This window comes from Lactuca saligna, chromosome 8, assembly GCF_052625555.1.
Source record: "Lactuca saligna cultivar CGN05327 chromosome 8, ASM5262555v1, whole genome shotgun sequence".
NCBI classification, from domain to species: domain Eukaryota; kingdom Viridiplantae; phylum Streptophyta; class Magnoliopsida; order Asterales; family Asteraceae; genus Lactuca; species Lactuca saligna.
In genome coordinates, this window is record NC_136424.1 from 146001599 (window position 1) to 146013792 (window position 12194).

General features: G+C 33.6%; 1 long non-coding RNA gene across 2 annotated transcripts; it reads right to left on the minus strand.

Moving 5' to 3' along the window:
- Positions 1-3667: 3667 nt before the first annotated feature.
- On the minus strand, positions 3668-5046 carry LOC145012533 (uncharacterized). 2 transcript variants are annotated; one of them, XR_013664567.1, is made up of 3 exons: positions 4513-5046; positions 4059-4358; positions 3668-3981 (listed from the first exon to the last, which is right to left on the minus strand). It is a non-coding gene; the product is annotated as an uncharacterized LOC145012533 (long non-coding RNA). The 2 variants fall into 2 exon arrangements; XR_013664566.1 differs by having other exon boundaries at positions 3668-4358.
- Between the last annotated feature and the right edge of the window lie 7148 nt (positions 5047-12194).

The window sequence follows — 12194 nt, forward strand, 5'->3', positions numbered from 1 at the left end:
TACAAAAGTCATACCATAAATAAACTTGGAACGTACGTATATGTTATTTATGGTCGGGCCGGTGACCAACAAACCTTGAGCAAGGAGTTTGACATACTACAATGGTTGAAAGTTTTAGAGATTGAAGGATGTTATCAAGATTCGCTCTGAAACCTAGTAATTTAGAAACCTTATATCAACCCCCAAACAACGTATATATTTTAAAATACACTTAAAAATCTAGAATAACATTCAGACTTTCCTAGTTTTTCTAAACCTAATGAAGAACAAAGAATCGATACCGTCGTGTCAAAGAAACCCATAGCTCCCAACTGATCATTCAGTAGTCTCCAAAATTCTTTGTATATCATTTGAAATGGGCAGGCTTTCAACCATATCTCTATAATTTACAAATCTGAAGGATTTCTAGAATCGACCACTCTCTATAAATTGGAACCCTACCATGCGACTGCTTATACCTCCCAAAAACGATCTGGCAAACGGTTACCTAGGAATGGTGAACTCGGAATACAAAAATAGCGAAAGGTACATCTACGGATTTTCTTCACTAGTTCAAGGTTTAGTTACAGCATCTGGACCCAAAACCTTTGACAGTGCTAAGAAATTGACCTATAAATTGTTGAAACATCGTATCTGTCAAGGTACCATGACCCCCACAAACTGAAAAGAACCAGGCTAGGAGTACAAAAAGGAAGTTCCATAACAAGTCAAAAAGGAACTTCAGACATCGCAAACCTAATCCAAAAACCTATGGTTGTGTAGGCTGTAATCACAAATACTCCTACTCAATCAAATCCCTACTCTAGAATTTTATCCCACTATACCAAGTGCAATTCCCACTGTTTCAGAAATTGCATGGTCTGCAACATCTATAACTTAAGAGGTCACACCTCTAAGTTTCGCAGAAAGGCTGTGAATACCCATGTTTTTCACGTCAACCTAATACATATGATCATAGGAAGTTTGAATGTGTTCAATGGAATGGACTGGTTATCACTTCATCGAGCAGAGATCTATGTTACGAAAAATCAGTTTGACTACCTTTACAAAACAATAAAAAACTCTCATGATTTATAGAGGCAAATCAGCAAAGAATCTAACAACTATCTGTTGCATGAAGGCAAGAAAGGTGTTTTGCAGAACAGATGCTTCGCTTTCTTGGCCCACGTGGTGGATATGTAAGACAAAGGTAAGGAAATCAAAGATATACCGCAGGTGTGTAATTACCTGGGTATATTTCTAGAGGATATACCTGGAGTACTTCCAGTCAAACAGTTCGAATTCCGAATCGACACAGTCCTGCGTACAACACCAATGGAAAGATTTCCTTGTCTGGCTCCATCGAAAATGCAAGAACTATCCTGTCAACTTCAAGAATTTCTTGAAAAAGGCTTTATTCGACCAAGATTCTCTCCATGAAGAGCTTCGGTATCGTTTGTCAAAAAGAATGATTGATCGTTCAGGAAATGCATCGACTATCGAGATATGAACAAAATCTCCATCAAGAACCAATATCCACTCTCGAGGATCGATGACCTGTTCGACCAACTATAAGGGCCCTATTACTACTCAAAGATCGTTCTAAGATCTAACTGTCATCAACTTAGAGTTCAATAAGTAGACATTCCAAATATGACATTCAGGACTCGGTACAGTCACTCCAACTTTCTGGTTATGTCATCTGAACTGACTAACGACACCAAACAAAGTACACCAATTCATAGGGCTTGTAGAGTATTATAGGATATTTGTCGAGAATTTCTCAAAAACAACAAGCCTCTCACCGCACTAAGCTAGAAAGACAAAAAGTTCGATTAGGGAGATAGGCAAGAGTCTACCTTCGTTAAATTGAAACAATTGTTGTGCAGTGCACCAATTTTGTCTCTTCCATAAGGAAAAGAATTTGCAGTATCCTACGACACCTCTCACCAAGGGTTGGATGCATACTGATGCAAAGAAACAAAGTCATTGCATATGAATCAAGATAAACAAGACCAACTATAATACCCACGACTTAGAGTTAGGAGATGTAGTGCCTCCCTTAAAGATTTAGAGACGCTACCCCTACGGAACGAAGTGTGTCGTGTTCACCGACCACAACCCCCCCTAACACATCTTCGACTAGAAAGAGCTCAATATGAGACCCCGAAGGTGCGTCGGGCTTCTAGATGATTACGTAGTGAAAATCGTTATCATCCTGGTAAAGCAAATGTCATATTAGACGCTTTAACCAGGAAAGAACAAGCAAGACCATTTGGATTACCCCAACAACCGCCAATCGAAGAACAAAAGTTGGAACAAATGACCCAAGACTTCATAATGAAGTTGCTAAGAACTTCAAGCGGTTATGATGCCATTTGAGTAATGGTTGATTATTTAACCAAGTCTGTTCATTTCCTAGCCATCAAGAAATTGACAGCATACAGAAACTCACCAGGACCTATCTCAAGGATATAGTCAGACTACATTGTGTGCCAATAACTAATATCTCGGACCGAGAGAGCAGGTTCACTTCCATATTTTGGGAATCTTTACAGAGGTTCCTAGGAACCAAACTCGACGTGAGTACTGCATATCATCCACAGAAGGATGACTAAAGCAAAAGAAAGATACATACTTCGGAATACATGCTTCATGCTAGTATGATAGACTTCATTAATGAATGGGATGCTCACTTGTCGCGGTTTGAGTTTTCATATAACAATAGCTATCACATTAACGGGGAGGAAATGTGACATCCCGAAATTTAGGTTAAAGACTATGAACGATCAAGTCACAGTAAATTTCTTGGTAATTTTATTCATTGAGTTTAGTGAATCTAACATAAAATAAATGAATTATTTTAACTATTATAAGATACAAAAGCCCAACGCTCAATAATTTCATGAACGACTACATGTATATATATATATATATATATATATATATATATATATATATATATATATATATATATATATATATATATATATATATTCAGGTATTGACGCGTGTCACGATCAATTTCATGTGGTTGGTTAAATTTTCATAATTGTACATCGTTTTTGCGTGTAGTTTTTATTTAACAAACCAAAGTTTAATAAATTCATAAAGTTTAATACATATATATATATACACACACACACACACACACTATAAAGTTTTTAGAGTATGTATGGAAAACACCAACCACGCACACTCAATTAAATCAAATACGCACACATTACACAGATATTGAAACAAATACATTATGTAAATACATACACAAATACATCTATTTGATCTGCCAAATATAAATAAATAAATAAATAAATAAAAATAAAGATAGCTAGACTTGGCTTTCTATGTTGTCCTTCTCATCTACTAAACACTCAAAAATAGATTTTCCTTCCGGGAAAACTTCATAAAAACCCAATGTATTTTCATCAAATGCTTTAAAAAAAACACTATATTATTTTTAGTCCACAAAACCCCTTATATTTTCTGAAATACTTATTTAAGGTTTTCTACGCTTAGAAAAACTTAATCTATTTTTATGAAAGGAATAAAAAACCTATTATATAATTTTTTGTAGTGCATTTAAACCCTCATATCTTTTTAAAATTTTTTAATCTAATGAGTTGTACAATCAAAAGCTTGTGAATCGATTATATAACATTTTTAACTATTTATGATTTACCAAGCTCAATGCCTTAAATGATACATTTAAAAAAAAATAAGGGTTTTAACATACATTTTAAAATATATATGAGTTTTAACGTACAAAAAATATATATATTGGTTTTTTTAAAACTTTGATGAAAATATGTTGGGTTTTAATACGGTTTTCCCTTTCCTTCCTCAAATAATGGGGATGATTAGACAACACTCAAATACAGCTGGATAATTTGAAGACTTTTTGCACTAATAACTCAAACACCTAACTCCGCTGCTATCCCCTATCTTCTCCTTCGGCAATGCTGCACTCTTTCCCTTTTCTTCGTTGTCCCCTGTCAACGAACCCTACACTCAACCACAATGATAAATTAACAACTGAGCTCTTTAACAATCAATCAATGTTTGATTCACAAAAACTATACCTCTTTAGTCTTGATTCAATGTTTGATTCACAAAAACTATACCTCTTTAGTCTTGATTCCTAAGAAGAACATCCTCATTTTGTTGTGCTTCTTTTCCTTTCCCCCATCGATTTCTATCTGTCATCATGAAAAAAAAAAAAAAAAAAAAAAAGTGAAGCCAAACACACACACACACACTCAAAGCCATAACCTTATAAACTCCACAATGGTAGCTGTGAAAATCAACAAATGATACAGAGAACCAGCTCACAAACATCTCCTATTTAAAGCATTCATCTGTTCTACTTCCTTCGTGTATACCTGCAAACCGGAAGACATTTGTGTTTCATTCCTTCCCTATCAAACAATCAACCCAATCATCTATTTTATCCTCCATTTCTTTCTATCAAAAACCAAGCATTCATACACTCCAATGTTTTCTATCAAACAATAAAAGAAAAAGAAAAAGGGGAACCTGTGTCTTAGCTGCCAGCGACCAACCAAAACACCCCTGCTGTTGCTTACTTATGTGCGTGCACCACCGAAGCACAGAACAAGCTCTTTGTCGTCACTGCTGCCACTTGGCTTCTGCTTCCACCATTAAATCCGATCACCAGCTCGTGGTTCTGGAACCGAGAGAACCACTGGAGGTCTCGACGATGAGAATAGGGAAAAAAGATAAACGCTGCTTAAGGAATTAAATCGCCTCCGGTCATCGTTGCTGCTGCTGCTCACGACGCCTTCAAGACCACTCCGGACCTCTTTTCCCTTCGCATACACCATCGGATTTTCCCCTGTTCGCCCCTCGCTACCGGAAACGAAGCAAACAGTCGAGAGGCTGCTTCATCAGCCCCTCGCTACATCCACCGAGACAAGAGCAATTCCGTTGCTTCTTCCCTTCTGCCCGTCCAACACCGGAGATGACGACCTCCCCTCGCCATCCGATTGGTGAATGCCGCGTGCGAATTCCGTGAATCCCTTCGGTCGCCATCGCGTCAATGATTATCGTTCTCGTATTCTTCGCTTGCACGTTCAACAAATGACGGGATGAGATTTAACCCTAATCTCCTTTTAAGTGGGTCATCTAGATCGGATATGGGGCTCCAACACCAAAAGAAAACGGGCTCCGAGTTGACCCAGTCAAAAGTCAAGGCAACTCAAGCTTTTATTTAAATTTATCAAAAACTACCCCCATTATTAAAACCTTATTTCAAAATCAGTCCAAAAACCCCAAATCAGTTTCAAATGCAAATGTTTAACCCCTGTCTTCAGAATAATTCTCAATATCAGTCCCTAAAGTATGATTCTGGCAAAATCAAACCTTAGAGTTTATTCATTTAGGAAATACCCCCTTTGCTTTATTAGGGAATACAAATATACTCGGTGGTTCGTCTTAAGAACGAGGAATGTCACGTAACAAATCACACAAGTATTTCAAAGAAATCCGAACACCGTTCAAATCGAATTCACGCTTTAAAGGTGAGCGTTTACGGCCTCTTTTTAATATTTTAATTATTTCAGGGGGAATATATGTGTCAATGTATTTTGTTTATACAAACCAATTACATTTTTATTCGAAAATATAATAAACCTAGTTTATAAAAATATTATTATTTAGCAATTTTCCGTATTTTTACGAATAAACTAGTATAAATTTTCCGTTTACGTATTATGGTTATTTTATCCTGAAATAACCATTTCATACAACAAATGCTACACGATACAAAGTACACCAAGTTTATACATGTACATACGTTCGTTAATTTGAAACATTCATTTTTATAAAAGCGAGTACATTACACTTTTACATATATGTCAAACATACTCGACTTTTATAAACCTTATACAACAATATTCATTATGCCTAGTGACTTGCCCAAGAGTAAGTTACGACTGAGAGTTATTCACAAACTTTTTAGTTAAGGGGTTTTAGTGAGACATTTTTCATTAGCTGAGTTTAAACGCTTAACATACCCACACTACTGTAACCATTAATCTTCGGAGCGAGATACATATGTATAAGTCTATATGGGGTTGACATACCCACCTGCGGTTGCTAGCTACAACCCTCGACTGATCAATCGAAACGGTTGATAAGTGTCTACATTCATTACTGCAACGTCCAACGAAGCGTTGTAGGGGTCGGTTATAGGACTCACTAAAAACATTAACTAGGAATCTCTCTCTCTCTCACTAACGACCATGGGCTTGTTGCTTTCAAAGCTATTTTTAAGTATGGAATTACTTATGTAACATAAGGGTTTAGTTTTCAAGAATATTCAAAGGTTTATTACGAACATAGTTTAAAGTATGGATTTTCTTACACAACAGAAACATTTTGGCTTTCAAATATTTATTATAAACACAATTACAATATGGATTTACTTATAGAGAAATATATTTTGGGTTTTTAAAAGACTCATTGCAAAAACTATTTCAAATCTATTTTTAAGTATGGAATTACTTATGTAACATAACGGTTTGGTTTTAAAGAATATTCAAAGGTTTATTACGAACACAGTTTAAAGTATGGATTTTCTTATACAACAAATATATTTTGGCTTTCAATGATTTATTACAAACAAAGTTACAGTGTGGATTTACATATACAGAAATACATTTTGGGTTTTTAAAAGACTCATTGCAAACACTGTTTTTAACTATCGTTATAAATACAACGATAATACTTTTTAGACTAATTAAAAGTATTACTGTGTTAGCACAAAAGCTGTGACACTCACCAACATTATGCTGACTTTCAAAATTACATGTATTCTCAGGAAAGTACTAAACAGACATTGAAGACACATTTGATTACAGGTGACCAAGTTTACATGCAGCAGTTTAGGCAATTCATGTATTATTATTATTATCTGTAAAAACCTTCTATTCAAGAATCAAGATGGAATGTAAACACTATTTTGTTTATTGTTGTACTTGTGCTATATATTTAATTTGCCTGTGATCCATGAAATTCATCGGACAGCCTGGCTTGTTCCGCCGCCTCGACTGGGGGTGTGACATATTGGTATCAGAGCTAAATTTGTTATAGGGAACTCGTGTCCTCGAAAGAGGAATACAACTATAGCAACTACGTTTTAATAAAAGTATTATTAATCTTAATTACACTACCTCTTGACTACTAACGGTACGACAATTGGTTTTGAAATGTCGCTTGGGTTGCTGGATTTTAGAATGCCTTAATTGCTAAAATGGTCTTGCCCTCCGGTGTTTCTTGTCTGGCCCTCGTCTATACTTAGTAGTCTTGGAGTACAAAACAAAAACTTAATAATACTGCAAACCCCACCAACAAAAACATATAAAAGTTATACATACTTTGACCTGTGATGAGAATACATACTAAAACTCTAACATGCCTCCAACTAAAACTACCAACTCAACCCTTTAGGTGAAACGCCTCAATTAAGGTTAGTACCGTTCATAAGCCACACCATAAATAAACCTGGAACATACACCTCTGCTATTTAAGGTCGGGCCGGTAAATAACAAACCTTGAGCAAGGAGTTTGATAGACTACAATGGTTGAAATTTTTAGAGATTGAAGGATATTTTCAAGATTTGCCGCAGAAACCTAGTACTTTAGAAACCTTAGATCAACCCCTGAACAACGTATACATTTTAAAATACACTTAAAATTTTGGAATAACGTTCAAATTTTCCTAGTTTTCCTAAACCCAAAGAGCAAAAGAAAGATACAAACTTCAGAAGACATGCTCCGTCCTAGTATGATAGACTTCGGTAATTAATGGGATGCTCACTTGCTGCGAGTTGAGTTTTCATATAACAATAGTTATCACACTAGCATAAAGGCCGCTCCATTTGAGGCATTATACGGACGTAGGTTCTGTTCTCCGATTTTCTGAATAGAAGTTGGAGACACCCAACTAGCTAAAAAGTAGGCTATAGATACTCCACTCACTAACCCTTAGATTATTCATGAAACAACATAGGAGATCGTTCAGGAAAAAGATCAATTATAAGACCGCATATAGTCTTCAGAAGAGCAATGCTAACATCATAACATAGACCCTTAGAATTGAAAGTAAGAGATCGTATCCTACTAAAGGTCGTAGTATGGAAATGTGTCATTAGATAATGAAAACGATGTAAGAAAACCACCGTTATATTGGACCTTTGAAATCCTATTACGGATTGATCTGATGGATTACAAACTCAATTTACCTCAACAAGTTAATTAAGTTCACGATACCTTCTGCATTTGAAGTCTTAAAAGGGTGTCTCTCTAATGAGAACTTTGTCTTTCATCTCAATCAGATCTAGGTCAGCACTAAACTCCACTTCGTGAAGGAATCAATAGATATCAAGGATCGAGAATTCAAAAGCCTCAAACGAATCCACATAACTATAGGAAACATCCAACAGAACTCTTGTACAAAGCCGGAGTTTACTGGGAAACGTGAAGATCAAATGAACCAAAAGTATCCGCAATTTTTCAGTGATGCTCCCTCCACTATTGGAATGAAATACTAGTAGAGCAAAACGATAGTCTAACAAAATATTCTAGAAAAAAATAATTTCGAGATGAAATTCCCTTAACGGGGAGATAATGTGACATCCTGGAATTTAGGTCAAAGACTATGAGCGGTCAAGTTACAGTAAATCTCTTGGTATTTTATTCATTGAGTTTTAGTGAATCTAATGTAAAATAAATGAGTTATTTTAATTATTATAAGATACAACAGCCAAACGCTCAATAATTTCATGAACGACTACATATATGTATATATATTCAGGTATCCACGTGTGGCACGATCAATTACATGTGGTTGGTTAAATTTTCATAAATATACATCGTCTATGCATGTATTTTTGAGTTAACAAACTAAAGTTTAATAAATTAATAAATGTTACGTCCCTAACACATGAAATCACATCTCCCTTAATAATGAAGGTTTTCTGCCACATGTCAACTCCTCATTCAATATGACACATGGCATTTTTATACTTTTTTCAATTAAATTTTGTTCCACTTGGCAAATTATGGATTTTTTGGTTTTTTTTTTTCAAATTAAAAATTGTCAAAAATTTACTGCATTATACAAATAAAGGAAACAACAATATCCTTCTGATTTTTGTCAATGAATACATTTACTCCTAATATATCTTCCTACATTACATTCATAATTCTCAGTAATCACCACTCATATTGACTCTTATTTGCAAAAACTTATCAAATCAATTCATTCCCAACTATTCTTCATATCCTTTCCAAATTCAATTTTGAAGATATATACAGCTACAATCTTATTCATATGTCACCTTTTATTGAGAGATTAAATATTTACGACATCACCACAGTCATCATCAAACTCCATTATCAACAATATCTACTACATCAGGTTAGCATATGTAATGATCGATACAATTACTTTACAGAATCACCAAAATGAATTTATTATTTTTTAATTGAACATTTCATGTTTCCCTCTTCTCCTTTCCATGATATGGTCGATTTGTATACAAATTTATATACTAATTATTTACACATGTTTTACAGCATATAAGCTGTTTGATTAAATGCCTCAAAGAAAAAAAAAATCCCTATCACACACCCTGCTGCAACAACTGTGATTGTCATGTTTTAAACTTTTACACATATTTTACAGCATATAAGTTGTTCGATTAAATGCCTCCAAGAAAAAAAAATTCCCTGTCACACACCCTGCTGCAACAACTGTGATTGTGATGTTTTGCACTTTTACTCTGAGTTAAAAAAATCATATGCTGTCGTTTAAGTCAAAGGAAATTTTCCTTTCCAGATTTAATATTGCTAAACAACATTCAAACTGTTTCCCGTGATGCACTTGTACTAACAGCCTGTGCATAATGGTTTGGAATAAGTTGGTGACAGAAATATATGTGTCTTATGCCTTTTCAACCACATTATATTATGATGTTTCTCAATGTACAAACACCCAAAACACATATTCTTTCTCATCGCTGGATTTCCAAAAATCCAACATTCTTTTGGACTAAATATATGACTATATTTGTCTTTTCTCCTGCATATCAAAATATCTTAAATATTTCTGAATTAAAATTGATCACATGCATATAAAGGATTAAATTTCATTGGATAACACAACCAATGTATAGGCAATTCTTCAAAATAGAGTAAGCAGGTGGTTGGTTTTAAGGAATTTGAATTCCAAAGAATTAGAATTTTAATAACAAAATGTCTTTAATGCATTTGGTTGACATAAAAGTGTATCAAATTATTTTTGTTCTCTATTTCGTTTTACATATATTTCTGGTAGTTTCACATAAGGGTATTTTGGACATTTCGCCATGTATTTCCTTAAATGCCCTTGATTTATATTTCTGTACATAAAGGAATTTTAAATTTGAATAACTTTGTTTACAATGATTACATATTGTAACACAAGGATATGGGAATACAGCGATTTAGGAATTTATATTTTTTTATTATTGTTAGTTTATTAACTAATCTCTGAACCTGTATAATGACTTTCTTTAAATGATGCTAATTTCTTTTTATAGTTTATCTACATGTAAAAAGTTCAAATCTATTTCAAAACATGATTATTTAGAGTTATTTAGATGATAATATTGATATACTGATACTCCCATCATATACTCGAATGAAAGTCAAATGTAATTTTGGACATAAAGGTATTTTGGATATTTCACCATGTATTTCCTTAAATGCCCATGATTTCTATTTCTATACATAAAGGAATTTTGAAGGTTGAATAACTTTGTTTACAATGATTACATATTGTAACACAGGGAAAGGCACAAGTTACAAAAAAAGGTGTTGCAGTAAGATATTTCAAGATTCAAATTCCATGTCAATTAATCATCAATAACTCCCCAGTCTAATAATACATGGGTTGTTTACAGTTTCTATTTTTGGAAACAATTTCTACAACAGGATGTTCAATAATGCAATTTACAGAAGCAAACACACAACTTACAAGCCAAACAAATTTGTTAAATTTATCGTTTCCATTTTAGTTATTTATATATTTGTAAAGAGTGCAAATGCATATACTTATGTTCTTATATGTGTACTATTTATGCTTCGTCATCATGCTTTTGAAAATTATTTTGTCATTTATTTATAATACTTTTCTGTTATATAACAACTAGTCTTCGTTACTACATTTGGTTTACAGCTTAATGGAAAACACCAATGTTACCATGATCAGTGACTTGCAAAAGATGACTACACCATCAAGGTTCGAATCATTCATATGTGGAAACAGATTCGTATGATTGGAATGATATTGATGGACGGAAGGGTATTTTGGATTTTTTTATTTTATTATTTTTAATATTATTTATTTATACATGTTAAGTTATAATTATTTTTATGTGTAGTATAACTTATTATTATATTTTTTTTTTCATCTATTTATAGGCCGCCAAAATTGAATGTAATGTGGATAAACCACTTGCATCCCTATAAGGAAAATTTTTGGAAGAATATGGTGATTACTACATTCAAAAACCCACAATAGGGTTAAATAATGGAGCTATAAAGTTTGTTGATGGTCCATATAAACTCTATTTCCAGTATAGCACTAAGGTTATTAAATGAAAAGACTTTTGTGGGCCTCAGAATTCCTTTGCTTTCATTGACTTCAAACAACTTCATTCTAATTCGATCCAAGCCAATGTGTCATCTGGTTAGTGTATTCCCTAAAATCCCTTTGCTAATGGATTAACTTATCTAAATTTAATTTTTTACACCATAAAAAATACATCCTTACACTTTTCGTTGTTTATAATATAGATATTATAGGAAACGTTTTCCAATGTTTTCCATTGGAACCTCCAAAAGACAAACAGGAAGAGAAAATCACACTAAAAATGGAGGATTTAGAGTGAGTTTTATTCTTTATACATATTTTTATTATTCTAATGATGCTTTGCTTTATTAATTTAATTTCTTTTTAAAGAGGACATGAAGTTTTTGTTACTCTATGGGGATGTTATGTTGATGAAATTGTTTCATATGTTTCAAAGCATCATGGTCATTTTGTAATGATTATTCAACTTGCTAAGTTCAAGAATATCTGACGTACATATTTACCATGATACTAATTTGTAATATTAATATTCTTAAAATTTTGGTTTTATGAAATTATT